This window comes from Marmota marmota, unplaced genomic scaffold (genome assembly GCF_001458135.2).
Source record: "Marmota marmota marmota unplaced genomic scaffold, marMar, whole genome shotgun sequence".
NCBI classification, from domain to species: Eukaryota; Metazoa; Chordata; class Mammalia; order Rodentia; family Sciuridae; genus Marmota; species Marmota marmota.
Genome location: NW_025999992.1, coordinates 1234406 through 1243467, shown reverse-complemented (window position 1 = coordinate 1243467; position 9062 = coordinate 1234406). Strand labels below are relative to the sequence as shown.

General features: G+C 51.5%; 1 long non-coding RNA gene across 1 annotated transcript in view; it reads left to right on the top strand.

Moving 5' to 3' along the window:
* Nucleotides 1–3316, top strand: part of LOC125617874 — a 15773-nt gene extending 12457 nt beyond the window's left edge. Inside the window, exon 3 of the long non-coding RNA XR_007348995.1 lies at nucleotides 3305–3316. This is a non-coding gene — a long non-coding RNA (uncharacterized LOC125617874). The remainder of the gene's footprint in view (nucleotides 1–3304) is intronic.
* Nucleotides 3317–9062: the final 5746 nt, after the last annotated feature.

Here is a 9062-nt window from a genome sequence, read left to right as displayed (position 1 = left end):
CCAGGATCATATGCAATTTGTTGCTGCTGATCCTCATAAGGTCCCTTTCCTAACAACATATCTAGATTTCTCTGAGGATAACCAGCTGCTGCATTTCGCCTAGCCGTCTCCTTGCAAAATTCCTCATTGGCAACCTTCCATAACAGGTATTGTCCTCCATTTAGCACAGCTTTACACATATTAGCCCAATCTGCTGGCGTCATGTTCAAGTTGTTAATGGATTCGACCATGCTTACAGTGAAGGGTGCTTGAGGACCATAGGTTGTTACAGCCTCTTTTAGCTGCTTCACTGTTTTGAAATTTAAAACTTGGTAAAATCGCTGCCCTCCTGCCTCAAATACAGGGCATGTTAATATTTGAGATCTTGTCTCAGGATCCCAACTATCAACTGCGGGGGTTGGGGACCTCCCAGCATATGGAGGTGGCCTTGTTAGTTGGACACTTACGTCCTCTGGTGATAGAAAGGTGTTAGTAGCAGTCTCCTGTTGTAACTTTCCCCCTGATGGCTTTTTCTGTTTTACACTTTCTTTCTCTGTCTGACTAGCTTGAGAGGCCTTCTCTTTTACTTGAATCTTTTCCTCTGTCTGACTAACTTGAGAGACCTTCTCTTTTACTTGAATCATTATGTCTTCTTCTTCCTCTACCATTGTCTGAACTGAAGGCTTTGGACTAAGCAAACAAGATATGAACGTCCACAATGGCAATGTGCCAACTGGCAGAGTCCCTGGGCTTTTCTTTTCTATTCTTTTTAAATCTTCACCATGATGGTTCCATTGTGATATATTTAACAACTCCTCCTTAAAAAGCCATGGGCTACATTTTTGTATTGTATCAACGTATGCCCTGATTGTTCTTGATTTTACTGAGATGCCTCCTTCCTCTAACAATTTACTTAACACTCTTTCAGTTTGTTTTTTACTAATTTCTGATCCCGTATTTCTACTATAATACAACTCAACAAGATAACGCCTAACAAAACTGAAACTGAGTGAAACAAAATTGGAACAACACAAAATCATTATAATAGCCTCCTGAAATGTCCATCCGTCCTTTCTCCCTATCTGTTCCTCAGATGTGAGCGGTTTTTCTTCCATCTTACACATCTCCAGGGACAGGCAACTTAAAACAAAAGTGAAACAAAATAACAAAAGAAGAATCTTAAAATGGCTACCCATCCTCTTGCCCTGCCCTCAGGGGCGAGCAGTTCACTTACCCTCAGTCGCTCCCCGTACGGGCCACCAAATGCCGCAGTCTGGCTGGGCACAATCAGGAGCCACTTGTCAAAAGAAACTAACTTTATTTTTAGAACCACACACGCCAAACAAAACAGCCTCTCAGGAAAAATCCTCAGAACCTCAACTGCCACCACCGGCTTTCTACAAGCCTCTCTCTCCCACACAAGCCTCTTTCCACCTCCCACAATCCTCCTGCTCTTGAGGCCGATTGGCTGGGTCACGTGGGCGGAGCCAAAAAAGTCCCCCAATGAGCAGCTCCGTGGTCTGAAAGGGCAGGGAAACAGTCCAATGAGCATCACCGCAGAGGAGCCAATCAGCTAGATGTTGCTGGGGCCGAGGAGCCAATCAGCTAGATGTTGCTGGGGCCACTGTGAGCCAATCATCAGCCGGCAGCTGGAAGTTTGCTGGGGCCCCTTCCGCTGTGGCTCTCAACATCTCCCCCTCTCTGTTTAAACAACAAGCATGTGGCTTAGGGACGTGTCTGTTAGGCAGTCCAATTCAACAGACAGACTCTATTCTCAGGAAATTTTCACCATTTAACTGGTGAAAATTTTTAAAAGGAAAAATGCAAAACTGGGTGCAGAGCCCATGACTTTGTGGATCAGGAATTCAGCCTGGGCTCAGCTGGGCAATCCTTTCATTCCACGTGGAATTGACTGAGGTCACTTGGTGGCGTTCAGCTGCAGAGGTGAACTTCTTACTGCAAATTCCAGTGTACTGAGCTGTGCTCAGAGAACCCAAGGAAAGAGATGATCAGGAATCAATTGAGCATGCTTAGGAATCATAATGGAGGAGTGATACATACCTGGAGACCAGCAAAAGGTGAACACAGATCCCCCAAAAGGAAGGAGAACACACACAGTCTTGTGCCACCTCACTAGGTCCCCTGCCCACCTGAAGATATGTTCTCTTGCCGAAGTCCTTCTCTGCTCAGACCTTGGCAGTTCAGTTCTTCACCATGTTACCATGGGTGAAGTTCCTCTTTGTGAGTATCTGGTTTTCTTACAGTCAAGGGGCAGCTTTCTCCAATTTGTAACTCATTTTCTTTTTTGTCAAACCACAGCCAATGACAGAAATAAGCTGCGACTGGATCTTACCAATTAAAGCTAAATTGGTTAAGAGCCAGTCTTACCAATTATTCTATGTTCTGAAAATGGACCACCGGACTTTCTTTCTCTCTCAGAAAGGAGGAACTCAAACAAGTAACATGATCATAATCAATCCTCCTTCTCTGACCCAAGATCCTGTTTAATGATGGAAGCTAGACCAAAATTCTAAGTGATATCTCAGTTGCAATCTTCAAAATCCAAACAGGGGTCAGCAGGGCTTGTCCTCCATGCCTCGCTTCTTCCACTTAATGTCCTCCAGTTTTGCTCTGCAAAAGAAACACTCTTAGGAGAAGGAAAAAACCAAGCCATAGACAAGGGAGAAAACTTAGCAAAAGACATGAAATAAAAAGACTGCTACATAAAACACGCAAAACTCACCAATAAGAAGCAACCTGATTACAACCTGGGCCAAAGACCTTATCAGGCTCCGAATCAAACAAGATATACAGATGGCAAATAGGCATCTGAGGACGAGCTCCACATCACATGTCCTCAGGGAAGGGTCCATCGACCACAGTGCAGTGCCTCTGCGCACCTAGTGGAATGGCCAAAATCCACGAGACTGACACCAGGGCGTCCTGGCAAGGACCTGGGGCCCCTTCATCTCTGGTGGGAATGAAGAAGGCACCACCGCTCTGGGGACAGGCAGTCTCTTAAAGGCTGCGTACCTTTGCCATCTCGCCCAGCAATCCACTCATTGGTATGTACGCAAAGAAGCTGAAAACTTACATTCACACCTAAACTTGCTCACAAATATTTATAGAGGCTTTATTGGTGATTTCCCAGGCTTGCAAGCAACCATGGCGTCCTTCAATAGCTCATGGAGATATTCAGTACTACAGAGAAAGGAGCTGTTAAGCCAAGAACAGACTTGGAGGGAGTTTAAGTGTGTTGGTGAATGAAGCCAATCTGAAAAGGCCATGTGCTTTATGATTCCTTCTCTAGGACATTCTGGAAAAGCCTGAACTCCAGAGACAGTGAAAGATTAGTGTTGCAAAGGGTCAGGTGAGAGGTAGGAACAGGCGGAGTGCAGGACACCATACTGGATGATGTGTGGTGACAGACACACAAAATTAGACCTTCGTCCAATCCCACAGAACATCCCACACTATGAGTGACCCCTCTGTGCAATGGGGACTCTGGGAACTGTGGGTGTATGATGTGCCAGTGTGGGGTTTGTCCGTGGTACACCCCATGTTTGTCCTGGACCACCCTACCCTGGGGGTCTGGATTGTGAAGGAGCTTTCTATGGGGACTCTCAGTCCCTTCTGCTCAATTTTGCTGTGAATGTAAAACTACTCTAAATACAAAGTAGAAATGAAGGAATAGGCCTCCTTTGCTCTCAGCCCCGCCTCCTCTCCAGCCTCCTGTCTTTGCCCTCTTAGCTACTTTTAAATGACAGTGCATTGAATGTCCTTGAGCAGCTGCCACACTCCAGGGCAATTCAGAATTAACTCCTTCAGCACAGGCTCTCAGAATTAGAGTAGTCAGCTGTTCCTGGTGGTTCATGTCTGCAATCCCAGCAGTTTAGGAGGCTAAGGCAGGAGGATCATAGGTTCAAAGCCAACCTCAGCAACTTTGAGAAATTAAACAAACAAATTGAATTAAACAAACAAAAAAGGTGAGGAGGTGCTGGGATGTGGCTCAGTGGTTAAGCGCCCCTGGGTTCAACCCTTGGTATCAATCAATCAATCAATCAATCAGAATGAGTGTTCTCAAAGACCCAGTTGCCAAATGCACTTCCTGCCCAAATCCTTCTGCCTCCTTTTCCTGGTGACCCACTCCTCCCCTGCCCTCCCCAGGGTCCTCCAGCCTCTGTCCACCCACCGTGCTTCATTAAGACTTGCACACTGGATCAGGTTCTTGCACACAGAGATGCCTGAGCATGGATCTGCAGGTCCCTGCTGGCCCTGGTGACAGTGCAGGGTGGCACAGATGGGGTTGTAGTAGGAGCTGGAGGCACGGGCTCCAGGTGGGTGAGGGCTACAGAACCCAGCCTGAGGGGCTGAGGGGCTGGAAAGGATGCGCCTGGCCAGGGCTATCTCCACTCCAGAAGAGGCTGTGCAGTGGGTGGAGCACCCTGAGTTTCAGGGAGAGGTGACCTCAATTGTGGGCAAACTCCTTGAAGACACCCTCCTGAGACTTAGCGCATGGCAGTCTGTCACTTGGATAATCTCCTCTGGTTTCAGAGTGACACTCATTCCCCCCAAAAAAAACACCACCCCTTCTCCCCAGCTGGCCCTTCTCTCCACCCACTCCTGCCCCTGGGACCTGCCCTTGAACCTGGCAGTTGGGTCACTGGTCCAGGGCTACTTTGGCCATGCGGGGTGGCCAGGGATGCTGCTCTTTCTTGGGAGAGTCCTTTTGAGGTGCCAAAAGGACCCACTACCTTCCTTCTGCTCCAACAGCCAGTCATCACCCCCTTGCTTCCACTCCTTTGAAGACCCCCACACTCCAGAGCCCCCGCCCTGAGGCCACCAGACCAGTCACGGAGACTTCTGATAGGGACTTCCCAGTCCCTCGGGTACTGACCCGGCTCTTGCCCCCTTCCAGAAGCCTGGGGGACTGAGACCAGGAAGCTCAGGGGCCTGGCCCAGGTTGCCCAAGTGCCCGGCGGGTGTGACAGGCTCCTTCTCTCGTCAGGTCCGGCCACCCCCACTCCCACCCAGCGTGACAGGGCCCCTTAACCTGACTTCAGAGGGCTGCTGGGACCCTGCTTTCCCCACCTCGAACCTGGACCAGGTGAGATCCAGGAAGCAGAGGCCATTGTGGAGCAGCAGAATGGTCCTGTGCTGGGCACCAACAGAGAGGAGATGGCACCAGGAGGGGAACCGCTGGACTCTGAGGTTGGACAGCCACTTCCCAGCAGGATGCTTTAGTTCCCCAGGGCAGATGAGCAGCTGCCTCCAGGACCCTCATGAGGACAGACTCTTGGTGAGTTTGAGGTAGCTTACCAGCAGGTGTGGACACCCTCTGGCATTTCTGCTGGTCTGGGTGGGCAGGGGACCCCCATAGGTCTTTCCAGCAGGGAGCACAGGGACTGTGAGGATGTGGGCACAGGATCACTAATCCGTGTCCAGTCATGAAGGCGTTACAGGGGTTGGCTAGGGGACGGGAAAACAAAGAGCACCGCCTCGGAGGTTCTCAATGAGCATGAAGCACTGTATACACCCAGCATCCACCACTGCCTACAGCGGCACGGGCCATTTGTTGGCCAGCAGGCCACCAGGGAGATCTGCTGAGGGAAACTGAGGCTCCGGGTCTCCGAGAGCCAGCGGCAGCCAACCAGACCTGCACCCTGGCTCTTTAGGAACATGGGCTGAACCAGCCTCCTCCAGGTCCAGGGCACAGAAAATGGGGAAATGGAAGAGGTCACTTACCCTGACTGCTCCATGTGACACCAAGAAAAAAAGGTACTTTACTGAGATTTAATCCTAGACATTCAAAGCAGACCAGAGCCTAAGGAGGTTGGATATAATAAAATAAGGAAGATGACCCAGTGCCACAAGTGCCACCACTGATGGGGGTCCCAGCCAGAGCAACCCCTCCTTCCCCCATGGATAAAGTGCAGGGATGAGGGAATTAAAGGGACCTGCCCTTCAGGAGGCCTGTGGCATGTCTGGGTACCCAGAGAGCGGAGATCAAAGACCCTGCTGACCAACTGGAGAGGGGCGGGAAAGAAGCGCCTCCCTCCAGTTGCCCTCAGAGGACTTCTGTCCTCTGAGCCATTTTGCAGCCACATCTTGAGGGCCAGCTGCTGGGGGCGCAGACTCCTGGCAAACCTGAGCTGGGCAGACCAGGCCTGATAAACCCACGCAGTAGGACCTAGACCAGGAGAAAATCAGACATGGAGAGGAGTTTGCACAGGGGAATACAGGCCGTGGAAACCACCTCTCCCTCCCCTTGAGCAGTGGCTTGCAGGAGCAGCTGGGGGGGTGGGCAGCAAATGAGTTTGGAGACTGAACCTGAGACCAGGGGTCTATGGGTGGCCGAGGGGACTAAGGATTGGCTCCTCCCCGAGAGTGGAACCCAGGGGAGAGCCCTGGGGCACGGTCTGCCTGGGGCACGGTCTGCCTGGGGCACAGCAATGCTGGGCCCTTGGGGTGCGCCGAGGCAAAACCTCCAGACCAATCGCCATTCAGTGGAGAACCTGGAGCCCACCTAGGCCTAGGCCCCGCCCCCAGGAGCTCCGCCCACCCATCTAGGCTGCTGAGAAGAGAAGCTGAGGCGGGTTTGAACTAAGGACACAATTCTATAGTTTTTCATTGAGATCCCCCCTCCACTCCCCCACCCCGCCTTAATTGTGACTTGAATGGTTCATGGACACTTATACATATTTGTTTCTTTTTTCTTAATTCTAGCATTTTTGGAAGCCAGTTATTTTTCATGGAGCAGTATCTTGAGGACTAGCGTGTTTGACTAGTCTATTTTGGTGTGGTTTTGTATTCTTTTATTTTTACTTTAAAAATTTTTATCTTGATTCTCTTTCTCTCTTCTGCTAATAGCCAATGTCTGTTGTTCTCTCTTTTATTCTTCCTTTGATTTTTAAGAAATATTTATTTTTAGTTATAGGTGGACACAATATTTTATTTTTATGTGGTGCTAAGGATGGAACCAGTGCCCCACGCATGGTAGGCAAGTGCTCTACCTCTGTGCCCGGGTCCCAGCCCTGATGTTTTATCTCTATCTTCTCTCCTCCTTTGTAATTACCACGTTCTACATCTCTTGGGTTCTCTCCCTGTCCACCATTTGAAATTGTAAACCCTTTTGCAAACTCGCTGTTTTTATCGTAGGCAATAACTGATCATATATTTTCTGTTTCTTGTGACAGCATCGTAGATGTCATAGCAGGAACTATTTGGTTTAATGCTGTATAATTGTTGGCATTATTTATTGTTATTTTTTGTCTCCCCCTAAGCTGTGAGGTGCTGTCCACAGAGTAGAAACTCGACTGCCTCAGACCCATTCTGCTAGAGGGGTGGACACCCAACATGAAAAAACAAGGGAACAAATCGTCCCAAACAAACCAAGATACTCTAAAACACCCCAGTGGAAGAAATGTCAGAGCGGGAGTTTAGACTGTCCATAGTAAAACTGATTTGTGAGGTCTAGGACCATGTAAGGAGTGAAATCAGAGAAAATACAGGAAGTGAAAATAAAGAGAGAAATTCTGGGGGGAAAATCAAGTAGGGCTGGGCTTGTGGCTCGGTGCGCTTGCCTAGCATGTGTGAGGCACTGGGTTCGATTCTCAGCACCACATAAAAATAAATAAAGGGCCACCAATAACTTATAAAATATTTTTAAAAAAATCAAGTAGGTCCAGGGTGCAGAAGCTGCCTGGCATGGGGTACAGGGACAGGAAGCCAGGTCTCCAGCATAGGGCGAGTGACAGGGGCCCGCTTTGTCTCTTTCCCCCTTGCAGCTGTCCCTGGGGGCTCTGAGCAACTGGAGCCTGCTTGGGTTGGCCACTGGGAACTCGGGCTGGCCAGGCCTGAGCCAGCTGTGTCTCATCGTCCCCTGGGTGGCCTGTACCAGGGAGGAAGCCTGGAAAGTATCAATCAGAAGCTCCGCCCCTTGCAGGGGAACTCAGTCTATGTCAAGGACATCCCCTGCCAGGACCCTGGAGGACCCCCAGGTGGGTGTGGCAGGTGCTGGGGGAGCCCAGGGGTGGGGTGGTGAGGGCAGCTGCCCTCCTCACGTTCGCCCCTCCTATCTCCCTCAGGGACCTGAAGCTGAGGACCTCAAGAGGCCATGCCAGCAGGCCACCCTTAGCCTGGACAGCACCCGTGGAGATGAAGACCGCCTCTGATGCCATATCTGGATCCCCAGGCAGGAACGAGGTCTGGCTCTCTCACCCCTTGAAGCAAACCCCCAGGCCAGAGCCCCTGTCCTGCCCTGGGTCCTGTCTAGAGACTGCAGAGAGGAATGTCCTAGAAATCAGTGCAGAGGCGGTGGGGGTCTCCCACTGCTGATCCCCCACCACATGTAACCTCCTGGGACCCACCATTTGCCATCCTGGGGTCCACGGGTCTCCATGCAGCTGAGAGCCCTTCCCTCCCCCACAGTGATTCCACCTGCTGTGTGAGACCTGGGCCACGTGTCTCAGCACCCTGCACTCCAGCCTCGCGTCCTGGGTGTGGACACCTCCCTTGCCCTGTCCCCAGGGAACCTTGGCTTTCGGATCAGCACATGAACGTCCCCTGGGTGAAGAGGGGCGTGGTAGGCTTTGGAGGGACCCAATGACAGCATCTCTGGGGCGACAGTGGATGAGCCTGTGTTTCTCTGCGGCTCCCAGGGCCCTGGGGGGGAGGGCCTGCCCCAGGGGCTGGGAGGGCCATTGAGGCCCTGGAGGATGGAGGGGAAGGTTGGGTGGCCTGCCTGGGCTGTGGTGCCCAAGCTTGGGTGCAGCCTGAGTGACAGGGGGCTTCTGGGTGCGGCAGACCCTCTCCCCATCCCCTGCTGCAGTGTTTGGCCTTTGTCCTGGGACAGGACCCCATCACACCCACCCGTGAATGCCAGCTCAGGCGCCTGGGAGCGGGAGACCCTGTCACTCACTTAGGCAAGTCTAGGGAAGCCGCGCATGGGCATCTCTATTTCATGTGCAGGACCCGCACCGTGGCCCACAGGGCCAGCACAGGGCCTGGCCCCAGCCACAAGCCGGCCGCTCTCTCCTGGTTTTCACTTTTGGTGTGGGGCTCGCTCTCAGGCCCCGGGTGGG